At 42.3% G+C, this 9,783-nt stretch overlaps 1 long non-coding RNA gene across 1 annotated transcript; it reads left to right on the forward strand.

The window, feature by feature from the left end:
- The first annotated feature begins 340 nt into the window (after window positions 1-340).
- LOC128095461 (uncharacterized) lies at window positions 341-8,242 on the forward strand. Its single transcript, XR_008213252.1, has 3 exons — window positions 341-1,390; window positions 3,706-4,459; window positions 7,816-8,242. It is a non-coding gene; the product is annotated as an uncharacterized LOC128095461 (long non-coding RNA).
- The last annotated feature ends 1,541 nt before the right edge of the window (window positions 8,243-9,783 follow it).

Consider the following 9,783-nt stretch of genomic DNA (forward strand, 5'->3'; position numbering starts at 1 on the left):
GCAAATTTTATTGTTCATTTCAAGAGCGTCAGATGCAACCAAAATAGTCCACAACAGAGTGTTCTGCCTGAATGTATATATGTGTAATGTGTTCATACCTAGTGTCCTCAAAGGATAGAAGTAGACTCTGATCCCTGGAAACTTCAGTTACAGATGGTTGTGAGCCACCATGTGGGTGCTGGAAACTGAACCCAGGTCCTCTGCAAAAGCAGCAGGTGTTCTTAGCCGCTGAACCATCTCTCTAGTTCTGGATCCTCCTCCTCCTCCCTTTCTCCCCTCCCCCTCCCCCTCCCCTCCCCTCCCCTCCCCCCCCTCCCCCTTCTTCTTCTTCTTCTTCTTCTTCTTCTTCTTCTTCTTCTTCTTCTTCTTCTTCTTCTTCTTCTTCTTCTTCTTCTTCTTCTTCTTCTTCTTTTCTGTTTTTCAAGACAAGGTTTCTCTGTATAGCCCTGGCTGTCCTGGAACTCACTCTGTAGACCAGGCTGGCCTCAAATGCAGAGATCCTCCTGCCTCTGCCTCTCCAGTACTGGGATTAAAGGTGTGCACTGCCACCACCACCTGGCTCTGGATCTTCTTTTTATGTTGTGGTTTTGCTTTATAAAACAGTTTTATGTAGGCCAGGTGTGGTGGGTGGAAAGTAATGAAGAACTAGAAGAACATCACCATGATTTAAAAATATACTTAAAAACAACAACAACTCAGGCTGGTCTAAGTTTACTATGTAACCACAGATGACTTCAAATCTATGATCCTCCTGCCTCCACTTCTCAAATGCTGGCACACTCAGAGCTACTTTCATACAAGGTAAGCAAATGTTCTACCAGACAATCTACATCCTAGGTCTTCCTAAAGCCGAATTCCATTACAGTCCTAGGAAATTACAGCAAGTCTTTCTCTGTCCCACCTGCCAGCTCCCAAATCACGACAAAGAGACTTATTATTAATTGTGAAAGCTCAGGCTTGTTTGTAGCTAGCTCTTAGATTAACCCATTTTTATTAATCTATGTGCTGTCACATGGCTTGTGGCTGTTACCTCCCCTCCTGCATGTCTTGCTTGTTCTCTGCCTTTCAGCATCTCCATCTTCTTCCCAGCATTCTCTCTGCTCCCAAAATCCTGCCTAAGCTATTGGCCATTTAGCTTTTTATTAAACCAGTCACAGTGACGCATCTTCACACAGTGTAAAGGAATATTCCACAACAGGAAATGCCATGTTGACAGAGAGTGAGAATAAGCATATCAAGCTTCCTGACTACAGACGGGATTTACCAGCTACCTTCACCCTCTTGCTGCCACAGCCACTAGTCACTCGAGCAGTCATGCCATCCCATCATGCCACCACCCCAGCCTAGTTCATGGGTTCTATACAGAGTGATGTTGTTTATACCAGCATTGGTGAGTTAACTTCTTTTTCTAGTTATCATAATCACCTTTATGGCTGTCTTAGTCAGTGTTCTATTACTGTGAAGAGACACCATGACCACGGCAGCTCTTATAAAGGAAAGCATTTAATTGGGGCTGGCTTACAGTTTCAGAGGTTCAGTCCATTGTCATCATGGTGGGGACCATGGAGGCAAGCAGGCAGACATAGTAGCTGAGAGTTCTACATCCAGATCTGCAGGCAGCAGGAAGGAAGAGAGACACTGGGCCTGGCTTGAGCTTTTGAAACCTCAAAGCCCACCCCCCAGTGACACATTGCCTTTAAGGCCACACCTACTCCAACAAGGCCGCACCTCCCAATCCATCTCAGTAGTGCCACTCCCTGGTGACTAAGCATTCAAATCTATGAGCCTATGGGGCCATTCTTATTCAAACCATCACATTGTCCAAGAGCACATGCCTTTAATCCCAGCACCCAGGAGTCAGAGGCAAGTGGATCTCTATGAGTTTGAGGCCAGCATGGTCTACATAGTGAGTTCCAACCAGGGATATACAGAGAGACCCTGCCCCACACACAAAAAGAAAGAAAGAAAGAAAGAAAGAAAGAAAGGAAGGAAGGAAGGAAGGAAGGAAGGAAGGAAGGAAGAAAGAAAGAGAGAGAGAGAGAAAGGAAGAAAAGAAAAGAAAATTCTAGGACACATTAAGAAAATAACTTTTTTTTGAGGATGAAACTCTTGGGCCTGGAGTGATGGCTCAGCAAGTAAGTGTGAAGGCAATACAGACTCCATCCTAGGGAAGGGCCACCATCTCAGACCACCTGCTGTACTCAGTTCCAGGAAGGACCTCAGGAATGTGCATGACAACTTGAACAGATACAGGGCAGTGTGCTTCTGTAGATGTTCTATCTGTGGTTTATGGCCCTTGAAGATATCTAGATAATCCTGCTGAGCAGCCCAGATAATCCTTCTCAGCAAGTTGTGGTCCCCCACTAAAAAGTCCAACCCAATAGTTCAAATGTGATTTCACTCCGAAAGTCTAGACCAATAGTTTAAAAAAAATCACCTTGCCCCATATCCCTTCTACCCAATCCCAAGTTGCCAAAGCATGTAACTTCTGGCTTTCAGTTTTTCCCTGTAAAAACTCTTTACCCCAAGCAGAGGCAGCCACCCTCCTGGTTTTTTCCCTCCCACTAAATTTCTCATGTGAAGTTTGTTGTACAGTGTGACTTTGTGGTTTCCTTGGCTCCCAACTGCGAGGATACCTTTCCATCCGAGCTGTAACACTTGCAATATATATATAATGTAAAATAAAAAATTGCCTCTGAGTCAAGCACATTTTGTACAAAAATGTTTTGTGTATCCTCCATTCAAATGTCCTTGTATGAATGTATGCTTAGAGGTATATTCCTATTGCTACTTCTTCAGGTTATTATAATAAATACATGAAAGTCATTATGATGATTTGGGCAAACATTTCATCTGAACCCATAACTGCTTTTTCCTGTGGAATCTCTCACAGCCCTTACCTTGTATTTAATTATATAAGGGAGCAAAGGGATGGGGATGAGCAAAGCGTAAGGCCGGAAGTTTGAGTTAAAACCGTGGTGATATTTTGTTTGTGCTTTAACAAATAAATCTTGACTTGAGTGTGGAGCTAGCCACTAGCAGTCATGGCACACACCTTTAATCCCAGCGCTTGGGAGGAGAAAACAGGAAGTGATATGGCTGGGTAGAGAGAGGAAGTAATAAGTCAGGGTTGAGACAGGAGCTTGGCCCGTTCAGGCTGAGGAATCAGTAGAGGTGAGAAGTCTCTCTAGTGGCTGGCTCCTTTGCTGATCTTTCAACATTTACCCTGATATCCAGCTCTGGGTTATTATTATTATTATTATTTATTATAATTTTATAATCCAATTAGGATTCGTGCTACACCCTGCTGCTTGAATTGGCTTGAATAGCCAATATACATACATATATATAATATATCAGTATGTACACTAGACCCAGCCCAAAATGTTTAACTGTGCAGGACTACACAGTTACGTGCAGGAAAACAAAAACAAGACTCCAACAACTTCCTGGAACACTGTTTAATGATGATGATTATGATGAGGATGATGATGACACTGAGTTAGCTCAGTGATAGTACTTGTTGAGTATGTGCAAGGTTATGGTGTTCATTTTCAGTATACCAGACAAATAATCCTCTTCCTCTCTGTTTCCCAAATGAGTAATTTCAGGGGTTAGACAAGGCATTCTCAAAACATCAATTTTCTGCCCTCTTCCAGGCCCGTCTCCAAAATATAGTTTCATAAATTTCATTTTGTTTTTCAGGACATGGAAACATCTGGAATTCTTCTAAAATGTAACTAATGCACTAATCCATCTTTGGGCCTGCCTCCCACAGTGAGTGGTCCTGTGGATACACCCCACTCCTGCCCTGTAATAGTCTCCTTCCTCTTTCATCCGAGTCCATTTTATACACAGCCACTTCACGCTGTTAGCACTTCCACTACACGTTGGTAAGATGTAGAAATACAACTCATGAAAATAACAATATACCAATATTTTAGAGAGATTTTGTTTTGTTTTGTTTTAATTTGAGACAGGGTCTCCCTGTATGACCCTGGCTGGCCTGGAATGCACACTGTAGACCAGGCTGGCCCTAAGCTTGTTGCTGTACACTGCTTCGGCCGTGCTGAGATTACAGGCATGAACCATCGTGTTAAAGTGCCCTGCTAAAGATGGAAATATGCGTACTTAGAGTCACATGCCACATATTCTGAATTTTCTGAACAGGTTTAAGTTAGAAAACAAGGTAAGGTGGGAGATGGGCCTCGTTCATCCCCGGCAGTCATAAAATAGGGAGTTGTAAGGCTTTTAGGGTAGGTGTGGTTTGAGCGGAGATCTGTTTCAGTGTGGGAGTCTCCACAGCACCCCCACACCTGTAATGGGGTTCAGTGAAGTACTACTCAGGCAGGGTGTGTTTGTTTCAGGTCCCGTTATGTGTGGCATGTAAGAAGCCACATCAGACAATGGTTGAGCATGAGGACAGAAGATCCGGGTAAAGTGCTGGTGCCAGGACTTGGTAGGTGCGATGGCTATTTTTGGCTGTCAACTTGACTATATTTGGAATTAATTAAAACCCAAGTTACTGGCTACATCTGTGAGGGATTTTTCTTAAATCATTTGAAGTGAGAAGATCGACCTCTAATCTGGGTCACACTTTCTGGGGCAGCCTGTATAAAGGACAGGGAAGAAGGAAGATTTTGTTCTTTGCCTGCTTGCCCTCACTCTGTGGCAACCTCAGTCCTTCACTGGCATTAGAGCCTGCTTCTTCCTGATTCCAGCGTATATTGAAGACCAGCTGAGACATCTAGCCTCGTTGACTGAACAACTATTAGATTCTTGGGCTTTCCATTCACAGCCAACCATTGTTGGACTAGCTGGACCACAGCCTGTAAGAATGCACTATATGCATTCTATCAGTTCGGTTCTTCTTGAGAGCTCTTACTAATACAAATTTTGGTTCTAGAGCAACAGAAGTGTAAAGATGACTTTTTCCCCAAGCCAAGGTTTCTCTCTGTAACATTTCTGGCTGTCCTAGAATTCCTTTTGTAGACAAGGCTGGCCTCAAACTCACAGAGATCCCTCTGCCTCTGTCTCTCAAGTGCTGGGATTAAAGGCATGCACCATCATGCCCAGCTAAGGATGAATTTTTTAATTATATGAAATAGGCTTTCCAATTTGGCAACACCTACAGCTACTGAAGCCTCACCTAGAAGTTCAGAAAGAACTGAAACCATGGTGTGAACTATTTTACAAACTTGAGTAGATATAAATGCATTTGATTATCCTGATTCACCAATTGTGACAGGCAATGAATGTGATGACTCTGTATATAAAACTTTTGACAATTTGTGGAAAAATAAGGAAAATGATGTTGCTGGACAGTTGCTCTTAGCATCCCTGGATAAACTGACAAAGGAAAAGAATGAGCCCTGTCTTGGGATACTCTTTCTGTACACTGTGTGAAGATGTGTCTCTGTCCTCCCTCACCTGCCTAAGGTAACTTCTGATTGGTTTAATAAAGAGCTGAATGGCCAATAGCTGGGCAGCAAAGATAGACAGGACTTCCCAGGAGAGGTAGGAACCCTGGGAAAGAATCTGAGGTGGGAGAGATTTTCCATCAGACCGGGAGGAAGTCAGATGTACTGAGGAGAGGTAGCAAGCCACGTGACAGAATGTAGATTAATATAAACAGGGTAATTTAAGTTTTTAAAATTTTATTTTTATTTTTATTTTTATGCACATCGGTGTTTTGGCGTTTTACCTCATGTATGTCTGTGTGAGGGTGTCAGATCTTGGAGTTACAGATAGTTTTAAGAGCTAGCTGGGAAAAAGCCTAAGCTAAGGGCAAGCTTTCATAATTAATAAAAAGTCTCTGTGTCATTATTTGGGAGCTGTTGGTCCAAAGAAAGACAGACCCTTTACAGCTCCATGATAAAAATAACCAACTTCTAGCATCTCAGAATATGGAGAAGGACAACAAAGAACTCAGTGATGAAAGTGACAATAATAGACTGCCTCCAGATGCTCATAAACAGTCCACAGATTTCTAAGTGTGCCCTGAAAGAGAATCTTCCCTCCAGCGGCCACAGAGCCCAAGTTGTAGAAAATCAAGCTGAAGTCAGGTTGGCTGAATTACAGCAAAAATTCAGGTCCCAGCCTCAGAGGGTGTCAGCAGTTAAAGGAAGCATTAATTGGTAAGGAATGGGATTGGGCGGTGGTGACCCACACCTTTAATCCCAGCTCTCAGGAGGCAGAGGCAGGTGGATGTCTGTGAGTTTGAGGTCAGCCTGGTCTATAGTGCGAGTTCCAGGACAGCAGAGCTGTGACACAGAGAAACCCTGTCCCTAAAACAAAACAACAACAGAAGGATGAGATCCTGTAACTGGGATGGGGACGTGTGGGAGGACCCCCACTGAAGCTGGGAACTTTGAAGCCTCAGATTCTCAGTGGTTTATCTCACCCGAGGAAGCAGTCTCTCCACCCTCAGCAGAAGCTGTACTCACTCCCCCACGCCCTGGATATCACCTTTTCTACCTTTGACTGAGGAAATTAATCCTTCGTTGTCTGCTAAACCAGCAGTGCCTTTCCCTAACCAGATGCCAGGTAAGACAGTACTGATGTCCCCCAGGGCCTACCAATAGTTATCCCTAGTCCCATAACCAGACAAGGATAAGCAGACTGCTAGACGGGAGATAGAGAGTATAGGGCACTAAAGATATTAAAGAGTTTGCTAATTCACTGAAGCAGAACGTCTTCAGAGTATGTGTGGGAATGAATTTTAAGGGTGTGCGATAATGGTTGAAGGAACATGAAACTGGATCAGGCTGAGTTTACTGATCTGGGTCCTCTGAGTGGAGATTCTAAGTTTAATATGGAAGTTCACACTTGTTGCATGAATCCTAAATGGTCTTATAATAAAAACCCAGAGCCAGATATTGGGGTAAATGCTGAAAGATCAGAAGAAACAAGCCACAGCCACTTCTTACCTCGCCAACTCCTAGCTGATCCTGTCTCCACAAATTCTCAGACTGAATGCCTCTGAGTCTTCAGCCAAAAGGCTCTTGAGTTCCTGTCTCCTCATGCCTTATATGCCTTTCTCCGCCCAGACATTTCACTTCCTGTTTCAACCTTCATAGTGTTTCATTAATGGCCTGTGTGCTTCCAAAATACTGGGGTTAAAGGTGTGTGCCACCACTGCCTGGCTCTGTTTCTCTCCTAGACTGAATCAATCTCATGTAGTCCAGGGTGGCTTTGAACTCCAGACAGATCTCTGCCTTCTGAGTGCTAGGATTAAAGACGTGTGCCATCACTGTCTGGCATCTATGTTTAACTCTGGCTGGCTCTGTCCTCTGATCTTCAGGCAAGCTTTATTTCTTAGATGACAAATATATCACCACACACACTGAGCTCTAGGGTATCTGGTGCCTCTTCTGCCCTCTGCAAGCACCTACACCCATGTGCACATACACACATATACTTAAATAAAAATAAGTAAAATCAAAAAATGAAATTCAGTAACTTTTTACCATGATGCCACAGTAACCAAGTGCTATAATTTGGATCAAGACTGTCTCTGAAGGGCCAAACATTAAAGGCCTGATCCACAGCTTGGCACTGTTGGGAAGTGGTGGAAATAGTAAGATATGAGACCTACTATGGGTTTTAGATCATGCCATTCAGGGGTATTGTGCCGCCTAGACCCTCCTCATCCCTTTGCTTCTGTGCCAGCAGATGAACAGCTTTACTTTACCACATGTGCCTGCCATGGTGTGTTTTACCACAGGCATAAAAGCAACATGGCTTATCAATCATGAATTGAAACCTTCAAAACAGAGAGCCAAATATATAATAAACATTTTTCTCTCCTTAAAGCTGACTGCTGTTTGTTACAATATCAGAAGGCTGATGACATCAAGGCACCAAGCTGTCACAGAGAAGAGAGAGATCGGAGGACTGTACCAGAGACTCCAGAAATAGATTCATGTAATGATAATGATACAAAGGCAATTCAGTGGAGGAAGAAGTCTTTTCAACATGCATGTTTTTGGGATAATTTAACCTCTGTGAAAGAAAAAAACCTGACACATAAATTCACACCTTACCAAAAAGCTAACTCAAGACTATACACTTAAGAGCAAAATGTAAAACTCGCCGGGCGGTGGTGGCGCACGCCTTTAATCCCAGCACTCGGGAGGCAGAGGCAGGCGGATCTCTGTGAGTTCGAGGCCAGCCTGGTCTACAGCGCGAGATCCAGGAAAGGCGCAAAGCTACACAGAGAAACCCTGTCTCGAAAAACCAAAAAAAAAAAAAAAAAAAAATGTAAAACTCTCTAACTTCTTGCAGAAAACTGGGAAAAATTTTATGTGGATTTGCCTTTAAAATGGTTGTTTAGTGGAATGTCCCTCAGTTTGAGTTTATGTTTTTTCAAGGTCAGAATGAACTCACAGACTCTTGAGGGAGAATCTTGAGCCTTCACTACATGCTACATCAGGATAGATATCAATGTCTTATTATTGCTGATGTTAATTTTCCTCGATTGTTTGAATTAAGTAATGTCTGCCAGATTTCTCCACTGTAAAGTTAGTCTTTTTCACTTCTTAATAAAAATGTCTGAGGACAGTCTTCAAGACTGTGATACAAGCTCCAGAATGTTTCCTGGAATGACAAAGGATTCTGCAAAACTCAAGAATAGAAGAGGGGCCATTACTACCAACCTTACAAAATAAAAATAACTAGAAATGAATATTATAAAGAACTCTTCACACATGGGTTAGATGACTATTATATGAAATAAATTTGAGAAATATATGAATTAATAAAACTGAAGAAGACATGTAGCATCTGAAAAGGTACATAAACAATAAAGAGATGGACTTTAATTTAAACCCTTATCACTAAAATAACTTCAAATTTTAAATTCAAATTTAGATTCACTCTGGTAATGTTTGGTAAATTTTATTTTATTTTATTTTTATTTATTTATTTTTTTTTTTTGGTTTTTCGAGACAGGGTTTCTCTGTGTAGCTTTGCGCCTTTCCTGGAACTCACTTGGTAGACCAGGCTGGCCTCGAACTCACAGAGATCCGCCTGGCTCTGCCTCCCAAGTGCTGGGATTAAAGGCGTGCGCCACCACCACCCGGCTGGTAAATTTTAATCAAACATTTAAAGAAGTAATATCAACACTTCATACTTTTTTTCTAGAAAATCAGGACTAGAACACTTCTAGACTCATCTATGGGTCCATTATTACACAATAGCAAAGGCCAGATAATTATATTAGAGGAATAGCATACACCAGCATCCCTCATGCGTATAGACAGGAAGTACTCAACAATACTGAGGAACACCAAAAAAGGATTCTATTTCTTGACCAATTTGATTTATTCCCGCAATACATGGTTAGCTTTACAACCTAGAATTAAATTAGTATACTATATTAATAAGAAAAATAGAATAAAACCATCCAGGCACACACCTGTAGTCACAGTACCCAGTAAGCTGAGGCAGAAGGATCATGAGTTTGAGGCCAACTTGGGTTATAAAGTGAACCTGTAATTTTAAAAATGACTGGGGAGCTGGAGTGATGGCTCAGCAGTTAAGAGCACTTGCTGCTCTTGCAGGGGACCAAGGTTCAGTTCTTAGCACCCATATAGCAACTCACAACAATCCATAATGTCAGTTCCAGGGTATTGGATGCCCTCTTATGATTCCTCAAACAGCAGGTATGCACATGGTACATACACATACACACACACATGATATAAAAATGATTTTAAATGACTGAAACAATATGATCATCTTGGTAGGTACTAAAGAAGTATTTGGTGTAAGATAACATTT

This window comes from Peromyscus californicus, unplaced genomic scaffold (genome assembly GCF_007827085.1).
Source record: "Peromyscus californicus insignis strain IS unplaced genomic scaffold, ASM782708v3 Scaffold_4__1_contigs__length_199733344, whole genome shotgun sequence".
NCBI classification, from domain to species: Eukaryota; Metazoa; Chordata; class Mammalia; order Rodentia; family Cricetidae; genus Peromyscus; species Peromyscus californicus.